This window comes from Macrobrachium nipponense, chromosome 3 (genome assembly GCF_015104395.2).
Source record: "Macrobrachium nipponense isolate FS-2020 chromosome 3, ASM1510439v2, whole genome shotgun sequence".
Taxonomy (NCBI): Eukaryota; Metazoa; Arthropoda; class Malacostraca; order Decapoda; family Palaemonidae; genus Macrobrachium; species Macrobrachium nipponense.
Genome location: NC_087202.1, coordinates 18,568,273 through 18,580,772, shown reverse-complemented (window position 1 = coordinate 18,580,772; position 12,500 = coordinate 18,568,273).

The following is a 12,500-nucleotide window of genomic DNA, read 5'->3' as shown; positions in this document are numbered from 1 at the left end:
GGCAGAGGGGTCCACAGTGGCAAGCACTTCTTTCTTCAATGGAGGAAGGCATACTATCACTTGATGAATTAACGCTAATAACGAGGGTATGAGGCTAGCGCTAAGGGCGAGAGAACTCCTTTTTACCTGCAACTTGTGATACGAGTTTAATATGACAGTTCAGGTCTAGTATGTAAAAGTTGCACTTTGAAATGGAAACGTTTAGGCAAAGAAAAAGCTAAGTGACTGGATAACCTCAATTTCTTACTATACCTTAATTCTGAGGAGATGGTTCTTGTAGTTTGGGGATTGGCACTGAGTTTCAAATACTAGGACTGAGGTATTCAGCCACAAAGGGATATTGGCTTTGTCTTTTGGCCAAGATGGGCTGGGTGATCTATGCTTTGAGATAAGCAGAAGGCGTGAGTTATTCTGGTGAATAGGCGTCTTCTCCGAATTTGGCCAATAATCTGGAATAATAGAATTAACACAGTCACAGAGCTCAAGAGAGTCATAACTGCAACCAGGGAAATCAGAATGAGATTGGAGGGGCAATGTTCCCAGACTGACTCAGTGTCAGCAAATAAATTTAATTAAAAGGTGATTTAATTTGGTCATTATAAACTTTTACTTTGTTCTTGAAAGGCGAGTTGCCTTGAGAGAGTTCACTCATAACAATGTATATATATATATATATATATATATATATATATATATATATATATATATATATATATATATATATATATATATATGAATAACTTGATTACGAAGTATATAAAACGTGATGCTATGTATAAATAAAGTTTTTTTTGCCACGAAGGAAAAAATGAAAAAATGAGTTGGCCGAGTACTTTCGGTCCTATTCGGACCCTTTACTGAATAGGACCGAACGTACTCGGCCCAACTCGTTTTTTCATTTTTTTCCTTCGTGGCAAAACAACCTTTATAATATATATATATATATATATATATATATATATATATATATATATATATTTATTTATATATATCATGTATATATATGAATGTTGTGTGTGTATTAATGTTTGGGTAATTTACTCCTAAATATTCACATGCAGAGACTAATAAAGTACAAATAAAGTAAAGAACATATTCGATAACCCACCTCTCCTGTATTCTTAGATGCGGAGGCGCTCTTAATCTTAAAGTCTTGTATGTTTTAAAAGAACATCACTACTAAAACTCACGTCCCCAAAGGAGCTGTTGTAATAAACGATGCACTTCATTTTGAGAGCGTATTCAGTTTAAGAGGTACTTTCATAGCTGGATGCTTTTCCAGAAAGTAAGCATAGCAGTGTATATGTGGATCTCTCCTCTTGCTAATATGTATGAAATATATTTTATAGTTAAAAGTAAGTTACTTCCTTGCTTTTTTTATTTTTGGAACAATATACATCTATATGTATGTGCGGACATATGTACACACGTGTACGTATATATATATATATATATATATATAATATATATAATATATATATATATATATATATATATGAATATGCACATTTTATATGGATAAAATGAACAATTACTTATGTATAATAGATATAATATATATATATATATATATATATATATATATATATGTATATATCCTATATAGTAATATAGATATATAGATATATATATTATATATATATATATATATATATATATATATATTATATATATATATCAGATATATGAGAGCTGCCATTCCCGTGTCACGAAGCATTAGTGCTAAATATCGAGAATGCCTCCACTGCCTGTTTTGCTACACGTTCGTACCTATTTTGGTACCTTGTGGTTAAGAGACAGATATTGTTTTTGTAAACAATAGCCTGCTCCACTTTCTGTTCGTAAAGTTCCTTGCTACATTTTTTTTTATGCCTCTTGTAATGAATTGTTTATCTGTTAGATAAGGTGTACTTCCTTTCTCGATATTTTGAAATGCTTGCAGTTTTTTCATTAAGTAGATTCACTCTTGGCGGTTATATGTTGACATTTTACCATCAAATCCCACCACGGCGGTTATTAAATGAAATAAAATAAAACCTTTTTGTGATTTAGACATGAGAATTATTGTAATTCAGTTCCTCGCTGGACGAGTGGTTTTCGCGCTTGGCTGCCAATTCGGTGGTCCGAAGTTCGATTCCCGGCTCGGCCAACGCGGAATCAGAGGAATTTATTTCTGGTGATAGAAATTCATTTCTCGATTTAGTGTGGTTCGGATCCCACAATAAGCTGTAGGGCCCGTCGCTAGGTGACCAATTGGTTCCTAGCCACGTCAAAATATCTAATCCTTGGGGCCAGCCCTTAGGAGAAGAGCTGTTACTCAGCTCAGTGGTCTGGTCAAACTAAGATATAGTTAAGCGCCAACAGCAATTTACTAACCTTTATGAAAGTTCGAGCTCAAATTGAGAAGGAGGACGTTTTCATTAATTTCATTCGGAATTTCACAGCTTTCAGTGAGTATCCCTCCGCCTGCCATGCGATCCGACGGCTGTTGAATGGCAATTCGAAGTAACAATTTTTTTCCCAGAAGTTTTAGTAAATATTTTACTAAAATGAATTATCTGAAAGAATCATCGCACTTAATTACATACCGTAATTAGTTCTTCTCTTCTAAATGATGATGTGTCACAAACAATATTTTCTGTAGCACGAACTTATGAAGCATCGCTAATGAGTTCATTATAATTTGCAGGCGAAAGGTGACGCTCCCTGAAAAATGTTAATTTATTTATTTTTTATCCTGGAAACATTACAGTTTTAAAATGAGTCATATGCAGGTGAGTTCAGACATTTTACAAAAGTACCTTCCTATATTATGTTAATCCTGTTTCTCAGGTTCAGTCAGTACTTTACTAGATTCATTTGAAGTACAGCAGAAATGGAGCGATTCTCGATAAATGATTTTTTCATGTCTTTTTCTTTAGTTAATTGCCACATGCTTATCAGTATGGCTTTGACCTCAAAGTTTCTTTAGGTCAGTCATTTAAAGGTGTAGTTACATCCGAAAGAAAGCTCTCATTAAACTCGGCAAATATGCATAAATGGACATTTGCACATTGCGTTTTATACAATAGGTTGGGTGACAGTTATGTACAAGGGCACGTATAATTTATTAGTAAAGAAACGCGCATTTCATAGTTTTGCTCGTAAAATCTCCGAATCCGAAAGATGAGTATGAGAAAAATTAAAATAGAGATAATTTTGACTGAAGATCAAAATACAAAATCATGTCGAAGAATTTTCAGCACAAGGCAACCAGGGAAAAAGTCAACTCTCTTTTCTTTCTAAAATCTGACAAATTTCGAGAAGAGAAAAACGTCAGAGAACGCCATAGGGCTCTGTAAATATGAGCTCTATAATAGACTTTAGGGCGCAGTAACGAGTTTTTATTTTTAACTCGGCTTCTTGTATATCCAGAGAGAGAGAGAGAGAGAGAGAGAGAGAGAGAGAGAGAGAGAGAGAGAGAGAGAGAGAGAGAGAGAGATTATCTTATTTACCTAGACACCTTTACCTATGTTGAGAATGGAGTGACATAGTGCACTCATTTACTTTTCAGGAAATTGAAGACTTTTTGAAGAAAACCATTTTGAGAGAGAGAGAGAGAGAGAGAGAGAGAGAGAGAGAGAGAGAGAGAGAGAGAGAGAGAGAGAGAATTAAATATCTTTTTCGCATATACATTGCTATCACTCTCTTTTAATATCTGGCCTTCTATTTCTTTATTTCCTTTTACCACTGTTAATTTTTCCAGTTGAACATCACATTTTCTTTGGAAGCTTTAATTTCATGTCAATAATAATAATAACTAATAATAATAATAATAATAATAATAATAATAATAATAATAATAATAATAATTAGGAATTAGATAAAATAGAGAAGTGGTCTCCATATCCAGTTTCAAAATGAAAAGGAGAGAGACAGAAAGAGAGAATCATAGACAAGCAAACAAACTATGACAAGACAATAAACAAAATATCGTGTTGTCAGTTGCTGTTTCTACGTATCTTTTTCGAAATTGGAAGAAGACCGAAAATTCAGTTATTTTTATCTGATATTTTAAGCGGAATAGATTCAACCCCGGTTTCATTTTGTGACTTTTAATTTCTGTGAAGCACTTGCAACATATTTCTTAGTTCCTTGTTGGACGAGGGGTTAACGTGCTCGTCTACGGATTCGGTAGTCCCGAGTTCGATTTCCCTCTCTGCCAACGTGGAGTCAGAGAAATTTGTTTCTGGTGATTAGAAATTAATTTCTCGATGTAATGTGGTTCGGATCCTACAATAAGCTAAAGGTCCCGTTGCTAGGTAACCAACTGGTTCCAAGCCACATATAAATATCTAATCCTTCGGGCCAGCCGTAGGAGAGCTGTTAATCAGCTCAGTGGCATGGTTAAACTAAGATATACTTATGAAGCTTTAATCACCTTATTGCCTTTCAACCTCGAAGGCTCAGGGAAATTCTATTGTGGTTCTCAAAAGATTTATTATTTTCGAGAATTTTTCTGTAGCATTGACGAGAACAGGTAGAATGATTTTCCCTAAAAGAATAAATGAATATATACTGATAAAAATAACATGAAATATCACTATATCTTACAGAGCGAAAATAAGAGTAGAGACTTTGAATCCAATTAGGTTGTGTTTTCCTAACAAAAATAAGAACTTGTCTAAAAACTCTAACACAGAGTAAAATAGACATGGGTGGTTATAAATTTGAATTTGTAATAATTGTGAAATAATCGTTCTATTGGGAGCTATATTCTTAAAAACGAAACCAAGAATTCTGAATGTCAGTTCATGCCGAAAGATCTCGCACAAAATCACCCGAGGCAGTGGCATTTGAAGCCATTTTGATTGCGTGAGTTGAACGATGTAATATCTTCTGCATCTCTTAATCTGTTACAGTTTCCTTTAAGGGGTAACAGAATACAGGTATGACCTAGATTCTATCTGAACCGGGACATCAATAAGCGCTCCCTTTTGACAAAGAAAGCCTTTCATTATGGCTGATAATGGAGCGTACCTCTCCTTTATTGGAGGACTTCACTGGACGTGAACAGCTCTTGAGGGATTTAAGCGAGTGTAAATTGATGCAGGGTTGCTCTTCATCGGTAGAGTCTAGATCAAGAGTTCTTAGCAGCTGGTATCCATACCCTTTGTGGGTATGAGAGTCACATGCAAAGGGTATGGGGCTTGATCTCTGGATATTTCTATATATTTGATTTTAATGTGTCAATGTATACATGGGTACAATGAAAAATTATGAATTAAAACTATCATTCCATATTTTATAACGACTTATATACTATTTTAAACATTCATGAATGAAATAAGTAAAATAAATTTTTTTTTTCTTAAGTAGGATTCTTTCATCATTTATCAAGTATAATAATAATTGATTAAACTGAGTATATTAAGTTATATTGTCAACATATAGGACTTTAGTGGACTTAATAAGCAAAGGGGTTACGGATCCATTTTGGGCATTTCACTGAGGGTCTGGAGACATCAAAAGATGAAGAACCCCTGGTGTAGATGATAGGTGATTTATACCAAGCATGTAATGATTGTATATTTATGTATGTGTGCCTGCATGAGTGTATGTATGTATGTATGTGAATTCATTTGTATTTAGCCAGTTAGACGCGCAACCCAACATCTTTGGAAGTGCCATTGGTGTATTACATTATGATCTAATATATTATATATATATATATATATATATATATATATATAATATATATAATACTATATATAATATATATATATATATATACATCATATATATATATATATATTATATATATATATATATATAATATATATAATGTATATATTCTTGTGGCTTTCGAGGGGGAGACTACATATTGAACTTTTGATTATCTTGACCTTTTCAAAAAACCCCATGAGCCCGTAAACTAAATAAAAATACAAGAGTAAGTATTAAGTGGTAGGTCGCCAAGTGAAAGGGAGGATTCTTAATAGTAATGTGTTATTTACATTTACAACAAGCAAACTGGACACGTTCACTAAATTGGATAACGCATTACAATTACGAATACTGGCCGCTTGCAAGTGGTCTTTAAGCCAATTAGGCATTGAAAGACGGACTCTTCAGGCAATTGGTAACACAGAAGCATAGCTGGATGGTAACGGCCTCAATAACACTCCTGGAATGAGACAATTCCAGGTAAGACTAACACTTAGATTACACTCTCTCTATCAATGAATAAATGCAAGAATTGGAGGGAGATCCTCTACTCTCCATACTCGCTTGCTAGGAGGGGGTGAGAATTACACACACACACATGCATGCATACATACATACATATACATACATACACACCACCACACACACACATATATATATATTATATATATATATATATATCATAGATATACATAGTAATATACAATAAACATATACGTATGTATGTAGTGTTAGGCTAAGGCCCCACCAAATCCGTCGCGGCGCGTCACGTGCGTCCAACACGGCTACGCGTTTTGTGCGTTTCGATCAACTGTCATAGTTCAAACACGAGTGGCCCCACACGGCGCATGAGCGTGCGTGGCGTCAGGTGCGTTACCGGACTAGACGCGCAAGGAACAAAACGTTTTGTTTTTAGCCGCGCGTGGACGTGCGTCTCCGAGCTTGGGTCCGCATGAAGGAAGAAATTGTGGTAGACCTACAACACCTGCATTTGAACCACCTGCCCAATTTTGAGTTATAATCAAATGTGATGATTTGTGGTTATGATAAAGTATTTTTTCATTATATTCTAATGGATACATTTATGTAAATATCTTTGTTTCAGAAGTTCCTGTATCAAAGTGTTCAGTTCACACACAATTCTACGTATCTTAATTTTTGTATTAAACAAAATAAAGTGCAATTTTAATTTCGAAATCAGTAATCCTTCCCTCAGAGTTACTACAAGTTTCTTACGTTGATACGGATCTTCTGTAATTGGTATCAAATTTTGATATTTGAGATATAATGCCCTCGTGAATTAAGTCAAAGGTTTTCGGCGGCATCCGACAATATTAAAAAAAAACTTGTCTGGACGCTATCGTAACTTATGAAAGAGTTTTGCATATTCTCCACTCTTTCCTCTTCTAAAGTTATGCCTTAAGTCCAGATTTTCCTACTGTTCAACGCCTCTAATTTGGTTGACAGCACCGAGTCAGAGGAAAACCTCGCGCTCTCCCTTCATAACGGCAAGTACTGCTGAAGTTTGAATTGTCCGTCTTATAACCGTCACTCGTTTGTCTGGTTGGGCCACACGCGCAGAAGACGGAGACGCTTGTAGACGGATAGTCGTGTTGGACGCACGCGACGCGCCGCTACGGATTCGGTGGGGCCTTAGCCTTAAACTGCCCTGATACGGCAGAAGGTCTTCCAAGCATGAGGGAGTAACAGGGTTTAAAGGCTGACATACACGTTCTGAAAAGATCATCCAAATAACAACTCATATATAAAAGATCACTCACTTGTACATTCTGGCACAATGGAGGATATTTTGATTTATATCACTGAGCAAAGAATTAAATTAGCTACTGGACGTAATTCACGAAGGAAATCGGCATACTGGGCTTTTCACAAGCAATGTATGAAGAGAGATGGAACTCTTGAAGCAAAGAAAAAGATTTTAGTAACAGAAACAGACACTGGTAATTATTACTAATATTCATGCTTACCAGCTATACTTATATTGCAGGGCGCAATTGCAGACTGCGGTGGCGTACGATATTTTCCATCATGTTCAGTTGGGTAGGGGGTGGGGGGTTGAGATGCCCTGAGACCTTGGAAAGTAATTAGATTCCAGCAGATAGGCGTTCTCAGGAATATAGGTCTTAGAGCAAGAATCTCTAAAGGGAAGTCTAGCATGCAGATTAACCCCCATGATTCAGTAACACCCACTTCCTGTCTGATCCTGCTTCTCAAAAACATCTTCCACGCCCTTCAGTAGCTATGATTGGGGTTCCTACATCACCTTTTGTCGGGAGGTCGTATCCAAAAGGAGACGTGAGAACAACGTATATATATATAATAGATATATATAATATATTATATTATACAATATACATATAACTATTAGTATATATATACATATAGATAATTTATATATAGATATATTATATATGTAGATATATATATAATTATTTTATATATAATTATATAATATATACATATATATATATATATATATGGTATTTGGTAAGTATGTTATTATGTTTGTATATCGACTAATATAAGATTTATATATATGATATATATATATATATTACTATTATAATATAAGTAATATACATACATGCATACAAATGTCGTTTAATATCCAGTTCAGTATACCTCGGGAATAATATGCATCCAAGAGGAATATAATTGCTAAGCGCCTTGTCACCAGTGGGATTCGAACTGCCGCCTAGTTGGGAATTAACAAGGTAAATTGACTTTTCATCACCGACCCTTCTCTCGGCCAAGCACTATCAGTTAAGATTCTCATTGGCTGTAAGTTATTCCCGATTTCTGTAACGAAAGGTGCATGCACCATACTTCCTTTTTATACATTTATGGAAAGAGCTCCACTTCCCAGTCGTTTCATACTCATGAGAAAGCTAATGTAAGTTTTAACATTTTTCTCACACATCTTCCTGTTTAATGAAATTACTTTTTATCTCAGAACTTAATGCATAGCTCAGTCTATCGTATATCGTACTATTTCTGTCTCACTTCCTTCAAGTTTATGGCTCATAGAAATTTCCACGAAATATTTTCAGAACTATCCATGCTGCCTTTGCTTCATATTTTAATTCTTCGTCAGAATAGTTACAAGATATTCAACAAATTTGTCTTTCTTCTGCTCTTTCATCTTCGTAGTTAATTTAAACATCGTAGAAGCATTTGCTTAAAAAGCATTGACATGTTTGTCTTCATTTTTTGAAAACTTTTTTAGCATTGTCATATTTTCTCTTAGGTCTCAATATTATTATTCAGTATCATAGGATTATTTAACATTATATCTGAAGCACTTATAAATTTTTACTAAAATATACATTGAAATATAGTTTTTCACTATTACCAGAACTTTGTACGAGATTCCTAAAGTTTTAATAAAATCTGATACAAAACGATTTCTCAAACAAGGATTTTTCCGTTACTTTGTCTGAATTCGTGTCACCGAGAGCTGCAGAAAAATAAAAACAAGTAACTGTAAATCTACCATATTTTTAAATCAACCAAATTCTTAAAAAAAGTGAGCACTCCAGCCCCTTAATTCTAATTTTTTTGTTTATTCTGCAGCGAAAAAAAAAAGAAAAGAACTATTTTGTGAAATCTCGGGATGCCCTTGTATCGCATCAACCCTCTTTGTCCCGAGGGAAATCCAAATTTCGGTCGTGGCGTGTTCAAATTACATCAAAGCATTATGTCTCTGAATATCTCAGAGCCTCTGAGGACGATGATATTTTTGAGTATCGGAAATTCTTGAAAAAAAAAAATCGCTGCTGGTTCGAGTTTGTTGGATATTCAAAGTGTTTTCATAGCGTACGGCTGGATTGAATTTTCAGATAGAAGAATAATGTTTTCTTTTTTGGACTCTGTGCCAAGAATTTTTATATGGAATGGTACGATATAACATTCAATTATATAATCTCTCTCTCTCTCTCTCTCTCTCTCTCTCTCTCTCTCTATCTCTCTCTTCATGGAACCTACTAAATTTAGCATCAAGATAATAACATTAAATGGATGGAAATTATTAAGATATTCTTTTAACAACTATGTAAAACCCTTCGCAGCTCATTTATTTAAGAATAATCAGTAAGTTTCTTTAATGTACCTTTGGAATATACCTTTATGAAGTTTTTTTTTGTTAAGTGGGATGTTTCTGTTGACACACTAGTATTATTTTGCGCTACCTTGTTTGCATTTTAAGTGTTTGCGAATGTTTATGTAACTCCTAATCTGGACTTCAGCTTATATTTAAGATCTTGAATTCCCTATCCTGTTGTTATTGGTATCATTTTGAATTTATTTTCAAGGTTTGTATTTTAATGTACTATAGGGATACTTGGTGCCTATTGTCTTTACTCCTGATTACGGGGGAAGATACTTATCGAAATTTGGTTTATCTAGGAATAAATGCTCATTTAAAATGTTTAAATACTACTTTCAATGCCTCTTTATATACACATACACACACATATATATGTAAACGCATACATTATATTTTACATATATATTATATAGGTATATATATACATACACACTAAAACACACATACACACACACACACACACACACACACATATATATATATATATATATATATATATATATATCATATATATATATATATATATATATATATATTATATATATATATATGTATATTATATATATATATATCAATATATATATATATATATATATATATATATATAACGATATATACTATTTTCCACGTCTGCATAAAGAAAGAATCCATTTACCATATTTTAGACTGATAGCAACAGTAGCACTGCGAATACAAGATTATGTAAAATCCATAGAGACTAGTTTGTTTATCCTGGACTTAGGGGGTTGAATGTTTGATTTGCTAACATGACTTGGCGTTAAAATAATAGTGTAGGTCTAAAAAATTATGTATATGTATGAGATTTCGTTTCTCTTTGCCATGCTCTATTTTTCATCTTCCAAGTTCCTTGTCGTATGATCCTCTTCACTAGATCATGGCTTTCGAGGAATTTCGCCATCATTTTAGAGATCTTTTAGAAATACAGCCTAAGACGCGCAAAGTTGCATAAAACACAGACCTTCAGGTGGGAATATTCAAGAAAGGAAGACGAGAATAGGAATACGAAATCTCCCGATAGACATTTTGAAAAGGAGAAAGAAGAAGTATTGTTACCACTCTCTCTCTCTCGTTCACGCAGGATGAAAACCTTCCTCTCTCTCTCTCTCTCTCTCTCTCTCTCTCTCTCTCTCTCTTCTCTTCGGCGAAGAAGGAAAATGGAAGTCTTTCTCGGGAACAAGATGGTTTCCATTCTTCCTCCTGTGACAAATAAGAAGGATGTCTGCTATCTTCGGGGGACGGGGGGGTTGGGGTGGGCGGTTGGGGGGAAGAGATAAAGAGAGAGAGAGAGAGAGAGAGAGAGAGAGAGAGAGAGAGAGAGAAAGCATTCTGGGAAAAGTGAGAAAACCTAAGGAAATAAAAACATCAAAGATATCGACTTTTCAACTCTGTTCACACTGCTTCCATGATATTTTTCAACCTTGGATTTCTTCAGTTTTTTTCTTCTTTCCTTTTCTCCCATTCCTTAGGCTTCTCGGCACGAATACAGAGTGTCTTTTGTAAATGGCCGACGACGACGCTGAGGGTGACGTCATCGAGGACACACTGTCGGGGTCTCCGTCGGAACCTTTGTCGGAGCTTTCGCCAGCGCCTTCGTCGCGCCTCTGTCGACGCCTTTGCCAGCACTTTCATTAGCACATCCGTTGGAGCCGTCTCTCCTTCGCTAGCTCCTTCGCCAGCGCCTCCGTCGGTGCCTTGCCACCACCTTCGTTAGCGCCTTTGTCGGTGCATTCGCCAATGCCTCCGTTGGTGCCTTTGCCAGCCCTCCCTCAGTGCTTCACCAGCACCTTCGTCAGTGCTTCTGTTGGTCCCTTCGCCAGCACCTTTGCCAGAGTCTCCCTCAGCGCCTTCGCCAGCACCTTCGTCAGTATCTCTTTTTGTGCCCTAGCCTGTGGCAACATTGGTACCTTCGCCAGCACTTCCACCAGTGCCTCCGTTGGCGCTTTTGCTAGCCCTCCCCCAACGCCTTCACCAGTGCCTCCGTTGATGCCTTCGTCAGCACCTTCGCCGCTGCCTCCCTCAGCACTTTTGCTAGCTCCTCTGTCGTTGCCTTCACCAGTGCCTCCGTTGATGCCTTTGTCAGCGCCTTCGCCAGCACCTTCGTTAGGTGTTACTTCTTAGAGGTGGTCGTTTTTAAGAATAACCGTTACTTTCTCAAGATAAACGGAGCATATAATAAATAGGGTTGTCGTTCATAACTTCTCAGGTTCCTTCAACTTTTTTTTATCATGATCTATAGATATTAAATGGATTGTGCACAAATTCTAGAACTGATAGCCTAGTTTTTATTAGAGTAAGCATCAGTAAAATTCTGCAGTTGTAAAAGGATGCATTTCAAATTTTGATAAATTAAAAAGATGTTATTTTAGTCTGTGTCGTGCTCTGAAGAAATAACTTGCAATAATTAGTTTAAGATTGTTCTTCCTGACGTTAAATACTAAACGGCATAATTTTGTCATCTAGACCTGATTATTTACATTTACGGTTATGACACATGAACGGACATTATACTCAGTTAGTGAGTGCTAAACTTATTGCCGATTTATTTGTGATGATAACGGAATCATAACTGACTTAATTTGATCTGATTGATCCAAAAGCCAGGTCGTTAAATCGCTTGTAATTTTCTGGCGGTCGCCTAAACCTTTAT